The sequence below is a fragment of the Gavialis gangeticus genome, unplaced genomic scaffold (assembly GCF_001723915.1).
Source record: "Gavialis gangeticus isolate Ggan-Ray unplaced genomic scaffold, GavGan_comp1, whole genome shotgun sequence".
In the NCBI taxonomy this organism is placed as follows: domain Eukaryota; kingdom Metazoa; phylum Chordata; order Crocodylia; family Gavialidae; genus Gavialis; species Gavialis gangeticus.
The window spans coordinates 48,230,775-48,242,784 of NW_017729032.1; positions in this window are offsets into that span (position 1 = coordinate 48,230,775).

Sequence of the window (12,010 nt, forward strand, 5' to 3'; positions counted from 1 at the left end):
GGCAGGCTTTGTGGCCTCACCAGGGGCTACAATCCCTGAAGTTTTGACCCCACTGTGGCTTAACACATACATGTGACATGAGTTTTCTTTCAAGAATTTGGGGCACAGTTCTCCCTGAACTCCTACACCGAACTTATTTAAATTTACCACACTTCAGGCTCTCAACAAGGGCTACCACTTCTGCAAGTTTCATTCAAATCAGACAAAAAGCAACAAAGTTATAGGTATTTCATTGATTCCCCATTATACCCTATGGCAGGATCTCTGAGGTGGCTCCAAAGCTTTGGAGCCGCTACTGCTGGATAGAAGCAGGAACCCGGTCCAGAGCTCCGGATCAGATCCCTGGCATCCAAAGCAGCTGGATCTGAAGCCAGATCGAATAGCTGCCTACTGGCACAGGCCTACTGTACACCAATGCCAGAAGCATGGGGAACAAGCAGGAGGAACTAGTCCTCTTGCTTTCCATTGGGCACTATCATCTAATAGGGATCACGGAGACCTGGTGGGACTCCTCTCATGACTGTGGCATAGCCATAAAGGGCTATGTCCTTCACAGAAGAGATCAGGTATGGAAGAGAGGTGGGGGTGTTGTCCTCTATGTGAAGGAGCAGTACACCTCCCTACAGGCTGATGTTGGCCCCAAAGAAGAACAGCTTGAAGCCCTCGAGGTCAAGCTCCGGGGGAGGTGTGGTGAGAGAGACCTGACTGTAGGTGTATACTACAGGCCACCTAACCAAGGGGAGGAACTTGATCTAGTGTTCACCCATGAACTAACAAAGACTGTGTGTGCACGGGACATGGTTGTCATAGGTGACTTCAAGTACCCAGACATCTCCTGGGAGGAGTGCTCAGCCAGCTTGGGTCACTCATGATCCTTCCTGACCAGCACCGAATAGGTTTTTTTTTGACTCAGGAAGCAAAGGCAGAAACCAAACTAAAACTAGCTACAGGAATCAAGGACAACAAGAAGTCCTTCTTTAGCTACATAGGGAGTAAAAGGAAAACTAATGGGAGTGTGGGGCTGCTGCTCAATGCCTCAGGATACCTGGTCACAACCACTCAGGAAAAAACAGAATTCCTAAATAACTACTTTGCCTTGGTCTTTCACAAGATCAAGGGGAACAACATGCCAGGTAGGGCACAGAACGAACAGGGCAGGATTGACACCATTCCCAACATTGCCATAGAACTGGTGTATGATCAATTAAAGAAATTAGAAGTATATAAATCATCAGGATCAGATGAACTCCACCCAAGAGTGCTGCAAGAGTTGGCCAAAGTAACTGCAGAGCCCCTGACAAAGGTCTTTCAAAGACCATGGGCCTCTGGAGAAATCCCAGAGGACTGGAAGAGGACCAGTGTTGTGCCCATCTTCAAGAAGGGGAAGCATGAAGACCCAGGAAACTACAGGCCAATTCACTTAACTTCTATTCCAGGGAAAATCCTAGAAACATTCATCAAAGAGGCTATGTGACAAACTTGCAGAAGGCATGATACTGAATGACAGCCAGCATGGCTTCATTGCGGGCAGGTCTTGTCTGACCAACCTCATTTCTCTCTATGATCAAGTGACTTGTCACCTGAACAAGAGAAAAACGGTTGACATCATATACCTCAACTTCCAGAAAGCCTTTGACATGGTATCCCATGAGGTACTGATCAGATACCTGGAAGATACTGGGCTCAACTGTGGGACCATCAAATGGGTGTGAAACTGGTTGCAGGGTAGGACATAGAGAGTCCAAATGAATGGATCAGTGTTGATCAGCTGGCGAGATGTGGGCAGTGGCGTACCCCAGCAGTTGGTACTTGGCCCAGTGCTGTTCAATATCTTCATCAATGACCTGGATAAGGGGGTGAAAAGCCCATTGGCTAAGTTCACGGGCGACACTAAGACATGGAGTTATGCGGACACACCCGCAGATAGGCTGCAGATACAAGCAGACGTAGACAGGCTGGCATGTTGGGCAAAACAGAACCAGATGAGGTTCAATATAGAGAAATGCAAAGTGCTGCATCTGTGAAGGAAGAACCCCCAGCACACCTACAGGCTGGACATCGCTAACCTGACCAGCACTACAAATGAAAGGGATCTGAGGGTAACAATAGACCCCAGCATGAATATGAGCTGGCAATGTGACGCAGTAGCCAGTAGGGCCAATAAAACTCTGGTGTGCGTCAATGGATGCATCTCCAGTAAAACCAAAGAAGTGATTCTCCCACTTTACTCAATGCTGGTGTGGCCGCAGCTGGAGTATTGCATCCAGTTCTGGGTGCCGCACTTGAACAATGATGTGCTAAAGCTCGAGAGGGTCCAGAGAAGAGCCACCCGCATGATCAGGGACTTGCATGGCAAGCCATATGAGAAGAGGCTGAGGGATCTTGGATTCTTCAGCCTAAAGAAAAGAAGGCTGAGAAGCGGCCTGATTACAGCTTACTGTTATATCAGAGGCATACATCAGGGGCTCGGTGAACAGCTGTTCATCAGGTCGCCCTGGGGGAAAACTAGAAACAAAGGCCACAAACTCCTGGAAGATAGTTTCAGGCTGAACATTAGGAAAAACTTCTTTACAGCTAGGGTGTCCAGACTATGGAATAAGCTCCCCCAGAGGTGGTGCAATCATCTACCCTGAGGTCTTCAAGAGAAGACTGGACAGTCACCTGGTTGGGGTCATCTGACCCCAGATGTCTTTTCTGCTCATGCAGGGGACTGGACACGATGATCTTTCAGGGTCCCTTCCAGCTCTATGATTCTATGATTCTATTAGTGATAAAGGCCACCATTCTCCTATTTGGGATCATCTTGAGTAGTTTGTACTCTAGTCCTTTGAGCCAAGTGGTATCATATGCAGCTGTTAGATGCACCAGCACACTACATGCTTTTTCCCTCCTTTGAAAAGCATTTTCAATGTCTTGAGTAACCCTTATTACCTGGTCAGTGGTGCATCTATTTTTATGAAACCCTGCCTGTTCTGGTGGTAACTGTGGATCAATGATGTCAGTTATCCTATTTAGGCTCAGTCTTTCCAATAGTTTGCAGACAACTGATAGTAAAAGATATTGGTCTGTAGTGTGTAGGGTTATTAGTGTAGGGTTCTTACCTGGTTTGGGTAGTGGAATCATGTGAGCATGTCTCAAGGATTTGGGGGTTTCCTCACATACATTATAACAGGAACTCCATCCGCCAGTCATGTTATGAGAAAGGGAGAAGAAAAGCTCCCAAATCTATCTTCTCTGTACCAGTTGCCACAGCACATACTTAACAAATTTCCTTCTTACTGGTCAAAGATAGAACACGCATGTTTTTTAACTGAGTTTTCTATTTTCTGATCATGTACATCAGCTATTCCCAAACTCTGGCAGATTGTGCACTACCAGTTGAAAACAATGCAACCTTAGGTACCACCAGCATATTTTTCAGTTCAACCTTAAGTACCACCAGCAATTTTTTGTCACATAAAGTAATTATATTACTTCTGTTAATGTGTACCTCTGACAGCTTGCCTGCATACCCTTGGTGGTACCTGTACCACAGATTGGGAACTGCTAATTTACATCATTCTCTGACCTCATGATTCTCTCACCCTACTCTAATTCTGTAGTATCCCTTCAGACAATATTGAGATAAGATGCGAAAAATCACACACAATATTCCGGCCTGATAAAGGCACAGCATTGATTTATACACTTTCATAGAATGTATTACATGGAACGTATTCCATTTTCTGTTATTTTCCACCCATTCTTAGGTATACAGACATGTTGTTTTCTTTTTAGCTGCAGTTACACATTAAACCAAAATCTTCATTGAGTTGTTCACAATGATACTCAGGTCCTTTCCTGAGACCACATAGTTAATCTAGAATCCTGCAAGCTATACAAGTAGTTGGGCTTCAACAGAGAGGTCCTATCATAGTTCTTGATGAGATTTGGATACCCACCAAAATTTGTTACTATTATCAGACTCTTTCATGATGACATGACAAAAACCCACCTAAGCCATGGCTCCTAAATGACATCTTTACTATTAGGAGTGGAGACAAGCAAGGATGTGTAATTGTACCAACAGTCTTTTCCATCTATATCACAGCTATTCTGCATCTCATTGCTCAGTCTTCCACCTGGAGGCAGCATCCAATATCACATAGATAGGAATCTCTTTAACATTAACTGGTTACGTACCAAATCTAAGATAAACAACACTTCCATTACTGATCTTCAATACACTGATGATTATGTCATGTGTGTCCATTAAGTTTAAGAGCTCTAGGTCATTCTTGCTTGCTTCTGTGAAGCATACATACCAGGACTTGTCAACTTCACGAAAACCAAGGTACTTTATCAACCTACCCCAAACCAACCAGCATCTTCTCCACACTGTACAATTAGGGGCAATCCTTGGAGAATTTTAAGCATTTCCCCAACCTGGGTGACCACCTTTCCCCAAAAGTAAAAATAGATGACAGTACTCAATACCGGCTAAAATCTGCCAGTGCTGCCTTTTGACATCTCTGAAATCATGTTTTTGATCATGACACGAGGACCCAAACCAAACTTCTCACCTGCCAGGCTGTTATCACTCCTACCCTGCTGTATGACTGTGAAACTTGAATGACAAATCAGGAACACTTGAAAGTTTTGGAGTGTCACTGATGTCTTCAGAAAATCCTCCATATTTTCTGGAAAGACAGAAGAACAAATGCCAGCATTCTGGCTCAAGCAAACACCACCAGCCTGGAAGCCATGTTTATACAGCACCAGGTCCATTGGACAGGACATGTAATAAGGATACCTGGCAACCAGCTCCCAGAACAGGTCCTATACTCCCAGTTTACCAATGGTCACCACCCTAGAGGTGGGCAGAAGAAGAGATTCAAGGATGCCTTGAAGGCCAATTTGAAGAAATGAGATATTAACATCTATACCTGGAAGACTCAAGTACTAAATCATCCCCAATGTCATAATGATATATGACAAGGTATTGATCATTTCAAGCAAACACACCTCACTGTGAAGGCAGATGAGAGACAGAGCCAGAGAGTTGTGACCAGACATCACCAGGATCTCCACCCAACACTATTTGACATGTCTTCAATCAAATCATCTACAGACTGATGAATGACTTGGCTATTTACTGGAAGCCTGTCATCTTTGTATCAAGGGACTGCTAATGCTGCTGATCCACAAGCAGTTAAACTTTTTCCCTTCAATATATTTTGCTTTCCTTCAGTATTAAACTTTGTTATTGAATTGTCCATTCAACTAACTTGGCTAGGTCTATGTGAATTTCCTTAGTCTTCTTTGAACTCTGCTAACCTAAATACCTGTTACAACTGTACATTTTGCTAATCTCATGGCTCACCCCATTTCAGACTGCTAATAAATGCAATAAGCACCAAGAAGTTCCAGAAAAGAATAAAACTATATTTATTATAGTTCAGAATATACATTGTAGAGTATAATAAATTAGCAGGCAAAATTGATGTTAAATAATATTTTTTCCAGAACAGAAGTTATATCGTCATATGCATAAATATAGCATCTAGCATAAAGAGACCCTGACCCCAAATGGGGTCTGTGGGTGCTGCTACAATAGGACCATAACATCAGAAATTTAGCTGACAGATTATCTACAGTTCCAATACATTGTAATAAGGAGGAGTAATTAGAACTCTTTAACTTGTACCCATTAAGTTAGATCTTTAGACTTCTCAAGTTCACAGAATAAGAAGGTACAATGTCTAAGGAACTCAAATTACTTCAGTGGAAATAGAGATAGAAAATCTTAATTGAAAGCCTTCATGCCCTCTTGCCTTCACTTTGATCTCTGCACAGAATTCTAATTGATTTCAATGGCACAGTAACTGTTAGTCTCCAAACACCAAACCAGGCAGCACCTAATTTTAAATCTATGCTGATGAGATGGCAAGAGAATTTCTGATCAAGAAACACATTCATTTCTCTGTTCATCTCTAAAACAGAAATTTCAAAAGTGGATTTAAACCAGAGTGTGCACAGCCACAAAATGCATGCCACTTAATCTTCTTACACCCTGCACTGAAACCTATAAACTTGAAACAGCAAGAGTCTGATAGGAAAACATGAGCTGATTCTCTTTCTGAAAAGTCTGCATGCCGGGACTGCTTGGCTCATTACTCGTTATAAAACACATAAGAACAGCACAGCAGGAACTGAAAAGACATACTTGAAACAAACGGCATACTTCCATTTGGTACGAGGATAGACACTCACTTGTTCAGCCTTTTCAGTGTACCATGTCCTTCTCACCTAAATTAAACATCAAGGTCACAGTACTGCTTGCTGTAAATACTGCCCATTATAGAAGGGAACAAATCTCAGCATTGGGTGAATATCTATGCAGCATGTTACTCATGCAGCATGTTACTAATGCCCAGACTACAAGGTACAATTTCCAGTAAGAGGGGGACAGCAGCTCCTTCATTTTATGCCTCAACATCAACAATCTTGAGTATAAAATGTCCACAGCAAGGGCATCCATCAATTCACTCATGGAGAAAAAATACCTATTCCTGTCAGCTGTGGATGTCAAGTGCTCTATATACAGTGATGTATTCACTGGCATTCTCTCTACATGGGCATTTTTCATTTTGACCAGGAAGTTATGGACAAGTGTACATTTTAATCACTTTAAAAAAAGGGAAGGGTACCGCTGCTTGGGACTGCACAGTGCTTGATACAACCCAACTGTTATATCTGCATGAGCCTAGCAATACGAGTGAGCTAAATCTCTGTTCCTGAATGACGAAGTTAAAATTGGACCAGTTTTGCCGCATTCTTATCACTACTGTAGGCCTCAGTGCAGGCATTGTAATAAGACTTGACCAGAGTAGCTCGATATTCGCCTTGACCAAAGTATTCCAGCTAACAGCAGAGCTGTCACGGAAGTTTTCAGTTCTTGCTGAGTAGGAACATATCAGGAAATTGGTTGTCAAAATAGGAAAAACAAAATGTGTCCTTGGGTAGATAGGGGACCACTAAGGCAGAACAGACCCACAGATAAAGGATGTCAAGTACTTCCACACATAGTTATAAGTAGATTAGTAAAATACAGATATGGTAAAATAGTTTGCCAAATATTTAGGTAAGTTTAGAAATGTGTGTGCGCTCCAAGATAAACTGCTAGCATTAAGAGTACATAAGAGGTAGAAAAGCACCAGCCTGTTAGAACAACCCAAAGATTAGAAGAGATCTGGTCATCGATTCGCTACTCTGCACAGAACTCAGATGTAGGAACCAAGAGCCCTGGACACGAATGCTGACTTGATCAGCCAGTCGTGTCATGTTTGTTATAGCTCAGCATGGAAAGCATTAGAGCTGTGCAAAACTTCAGACCGCAATTTGCATTCAGAGATGATTTGGACAATTCAGAGGCTGAATCTATGAATCCAAATCAAAATGCTAGATGCTTTAGGCTTTCCAAATTGATTTGGAAAAGATTCAGAGATTCGGCCATAGGGTATAATGGGGAATCAATAAAATATCTATAACTTTGTTGTTTTTAGGCTGATTTGGATGAAACTTGAAGAGGTGGTAGCCTCTGCTGAGAGCATAAAGCCTGCCAAGTGTCAAGGTGATAGGTGTAGGGGGTTTCTAGGAAACTGCACCTCAAACTCCTGAAAGCAAACCTCATGTCATGTGTGTATGTTAAGCCACAGTGGGGTGAAAACTGCAGGGATGGTAGCTCTTACTGAGGCCACAAAGCCTGCCAAGTTTCTAGGAGATAGGTGCAGGGGTTTCTGGGAAACTGCACCTCAAACTGCTGACAAGCAAAACTCATGACATAGGTGACACTCTGTGGGTTAAGGTGCAGGGGAGTGAAAACTACAGCCCTGCTGCGGCCACAAAGCCTGCCAGCTGTCAAGGAGATAGGTGCAGGTGGAGTCTGGGTTCTAGGGCCCTGCACCTCTGGCCATAGACAGGCAAAACTCATGACATGGGTGCTTGTGGGACTGTGTGTATGTTCAGGTGTGCCCTTCCTGGCACTGGGACCTCTGCATAACACACACTCTCCTCTGCTGTCCGCTTGGCTGCGGCTGCTCAGACCACATGGGGCAGTGATGGGGGTGGCGGCTGGGGCTGGACAGGAGGCGGGAGGGGGACCTGGCTGCAGCTGCACTGCACTGCCCTCTTCATAGCCCTTGGCTCCCTGGTGGCACCTCCCGACAACCTCCCGGGCTCTTCCCGGGATGACCGGGGGGGCTCTGTCCCTCTGCCCGGCGGTGCAGCCGAGGCTGCCTCAGGGTGGGGCCGAGGGCATGGTGGTTTTGCAGGGCCACTTGTGCCAGGCAACGACCCAGGCGTGCATATGTGTGTGTGCATGCCTGTGCACACATGTTCATGTCTGTGTGCGTGCATGTCTGCGTGCATGTGTTTGTGTGTGCATGCACGTGTCTGCATACATGCATGAGTGTGCACTTGAATGTCTGTGCGTGCATATCTGCATGCATGCATGCGTCTGTGTGCATGTCTGCATGTCTGTACATGCATGTGTCTGTGCATGTCTGTGTGCATGCACGTGTGTGCTTGCATGTGTCTGTTTGTGCGTGTGTGCATGCATGTGTGCATGTTTGTGTGTGCATGCACGAGTGTGTGCTCGCATGTGACTGTGCATGCATGCATGTGTGTTTGCATGTGTGCGTGCCTACATATGCATGTCTGTGTGCATTCATGTGTGCATGTGCCTGGGTGTGTGTCTGTGTGCATGCATCTTCGTGTGTGTGCATGTGTCTGTGTGCATGTGCCTGAGTGTGTGTCTGTGTGTATGTGCATGCGTGTCTGTGTGCATGTGTCTGTGTGTCCATGCATGTGTGTGTTTGTGTGTGCGCACCTCTCTGCATGTGCTTGTGCCTGTCTGTGCATGTATGTCTGTGGTCATGGCAGGGATAGTGTATTTGTGGCTCTGTGTCCATGTGCAAAGAGTGAGTGTATAAAGTGTGCACCTATCTGCATGTGTGCATGTGCCTATTCATGTGTGCATGCATCTGTGTTCATGGCATGGAGAGTGTGTTTATGTCTCCATGTGTAGAGTGAGTAGAGTGCACACCCATCTCTGTCTTTGTGTGTGTGTTTGTGCATGCATGTGTATGTGCTCATGGCAGGGAGAATATGTTTATGTCTGCATGTCCATGTGCAGAGAGATGGTGAGTCACGTGTGTCCCTGGCAGCTGGGGGGCACAGCGGCGGTGGCGGGAGTGCGGCAGCAGTAAGTGGGAGCTCCCTTTTTGTAGGGGGTGCACTGCCACACTCAGGGGGTGTGCACCTGCATGCACCCCCTACATGCTCTGTGGTAAGTAGAGTGTGCGCCTATCTGTGTGCATGCTTCTGTGTGTGCGTGTGTGTGTGCATGTATGTTTGGCCATAATGGAGGACAGGGGTAGTAGGTAGCAGGGAGAAGAGGGGGGGCATGTGCCCCCCAGCCCGGCAGGATTCACCCAGCCAGCACCAGGAGGGGAAGGGGCCCCTCCCCCACCCCTCTGTAGCCCAGGGCCCCAGTACACATTAACCCGCAGGGGGGTGGATCTGGACTCGGAGCCTGTCATTCTTGACATGCAATTTGCTAGTACTATGCAAGTTAAATATTTCATAAAAAAATCTGTTTCATGACAAATAGGGAAAGCACACAAGTGTTCATGTTTGCTTAGAATATTTAATAGGAAATATCCCATCCACCTCTTGGAATTGCAAGTCTTCACTGCACATGACCTTGAAATCTGCCTGATAGAGGCATTTTTTGCCAGACATTTCATTGTACCTGGTACTTAAAAAAAAATGCAAAAAAACCTGGCAGATATACACAATGGCAAATTTCAACCCTAAAATGAGCTATACATTATGATTAGTGCTTAAAGTATACCATTTTATCAGCCTTCAGACCTAGGAGACTTCACATTTTCTCATGAGAATACACTCTACCAATATCCAAGGTGTTTAGCACATAGGTACTGCTTTATAGTTATTTTTTAAAAGGTTTGAGATGAACTGATCTCACTGAGCTCATAAAATTACTTTTTATTCTTCTACTTCACCCTGCTTTTCCAAACAAGCCTATGGAGCCTGTATAAAAATGTATCATGTGTTTCACTCTTATGTGACAAGAGGGATTTTATACAATCTTCTTGTGCCGCTGCTTCTGTTCCTTTGGTAGCACACCAAGAGTTCACTGAATCATAAAACACAGGACTGGAAGAGACTTCAGGAGGCCATCTAGTCAACCCCCTGCTCAAAGCAGGATCACCCCTACAAACCGTTCCAGCCGAGCATCAAACCTGCTCTTATGCATTGGCAACCATGGAGATTGCACAACTCTCTGGGTAGCCCATTTCAGTGCTCAAAAAAAAATCACCCTCATATAGTGTGAAAGGTCTAATATCAAACTTAAATATCCCCTACTGCAATTCTTGATTTACTCTGAATCTGTTTTCCGTGACTGAAGAAAACAGGACACTTCTCCATCCTCTTCATAGCCACCTTTCAGGTATTTGAAGACACTGAGCTCTTGAGGACTAATCTTAGATCACAATCATTCAACCAGGATACATCCATCTTCCAGTCCTTTCATCTAAAATGAAAGAGACACTGTTATTATTGTTAAAAAATCAGGCAGGAAAGGTAAAATACAGATGCTAGATAAGGAGCATTACCTCAAGGCACAGTAACCACATGATATCCATGAAAAGAGCCTCTTTAGCCACAACTCTGGTGAAAAGGCTGTTCGACCAAAGCTAGAAGAGGGAGATTGATGACACAGATCTGTTTAAATGCTTCACCCTCCACAAAGGGGAAGGAGTTTAAGGGAAACTGAGGCAAGTTGCCCATGAAAGTGGTAAAATGCTGAGAGACCGGGAAGATGCATGAAAAGGCCGAAAGTAGGTGGCAAGTAATACAGTGTTTTTCTCCCAGCTCAGAGATGGGGAACCAGCAGGAGCCCCCCTGGACTACAGAAATAGAGGTTACAGTCACCTTTGGGAATACATGTAAGATAGACCTGGGCCTTATGTTCTTTGTGCATAGACAATAAATCATGCTTAGTTAAGAACTGTTGCTTGAGTCCCTTTACTCATGTGCTGTCACAGTCTCCTGGAGGGAAACCCTTGCAGGGTCCAGTCCTCGTTGAAGTCCTTGCGAGTAACATCAGGTAGCGTGCAAGCCAATCCCTGGTCTTACAAGAGGTGGCTGATGTAGTGATGTGGCTGGGCACCACTGAGACAAGCACTTGGGGAGACCTGGAAAATGTGGACACGCATCACAATTGGCCCGTTCTAGAACTGGCTCGTCGCTGTGCGGTTCTTGGAGACTCACAGCAGTTGAAGTGCTCCCAAACTGCCACTGGTTGGGAATCAGGTCACAACTATGTCCATGCTGTGGCCCTGACTGCAAGGGGTAAATGTGGGTACCCAGCTGAGCATGCTTCCCAGTGGGCAAATGGGTGGGCTGAGCATGCTTCCCAGTGCATGTTTGCCCCCAGACTTGGGGAGTCCTAGGGGTGGATGACTTGTGGCTGGGGGTATTTTCACTTTTATGCTTTTGTTTCTTTCCTAAACATGACTTCAGTCAGCTTCAGCAGCAAGCCAATGACTGAAGTCTGCAGTGTGCTTGCCTGGCATGGGGAGCGGGGGTGCTTGGAGCTATGATATTTGGCTAGGCAGGCATGATGAGGGGTTGCAGCAGAGTAGGCAGTGAGGATGCAGATGGTTGCTTTAGGGTTACCATGTTTCCAGGTCCAAAAAACAGGACACCTGTCACATAGGGGAAGGGGGCCAAGGGGAATATAAAGGGGGGATGGGGGGACAGTGACATACCAGTGCCCTTTTCCTGCCCATTCTGTTGCCCCTCACTGCCAAGCCACAGCCCCCGCCAGCCCTGCTGCTTTCCCTCATTCCCAGCCCACTGACCGCAGCCCTGCCAGTGCCCTCACTCCCAAACCGCAGTACTCTGCCCCCCCAGGCCATGATGGTGCCCCTCACTCCAG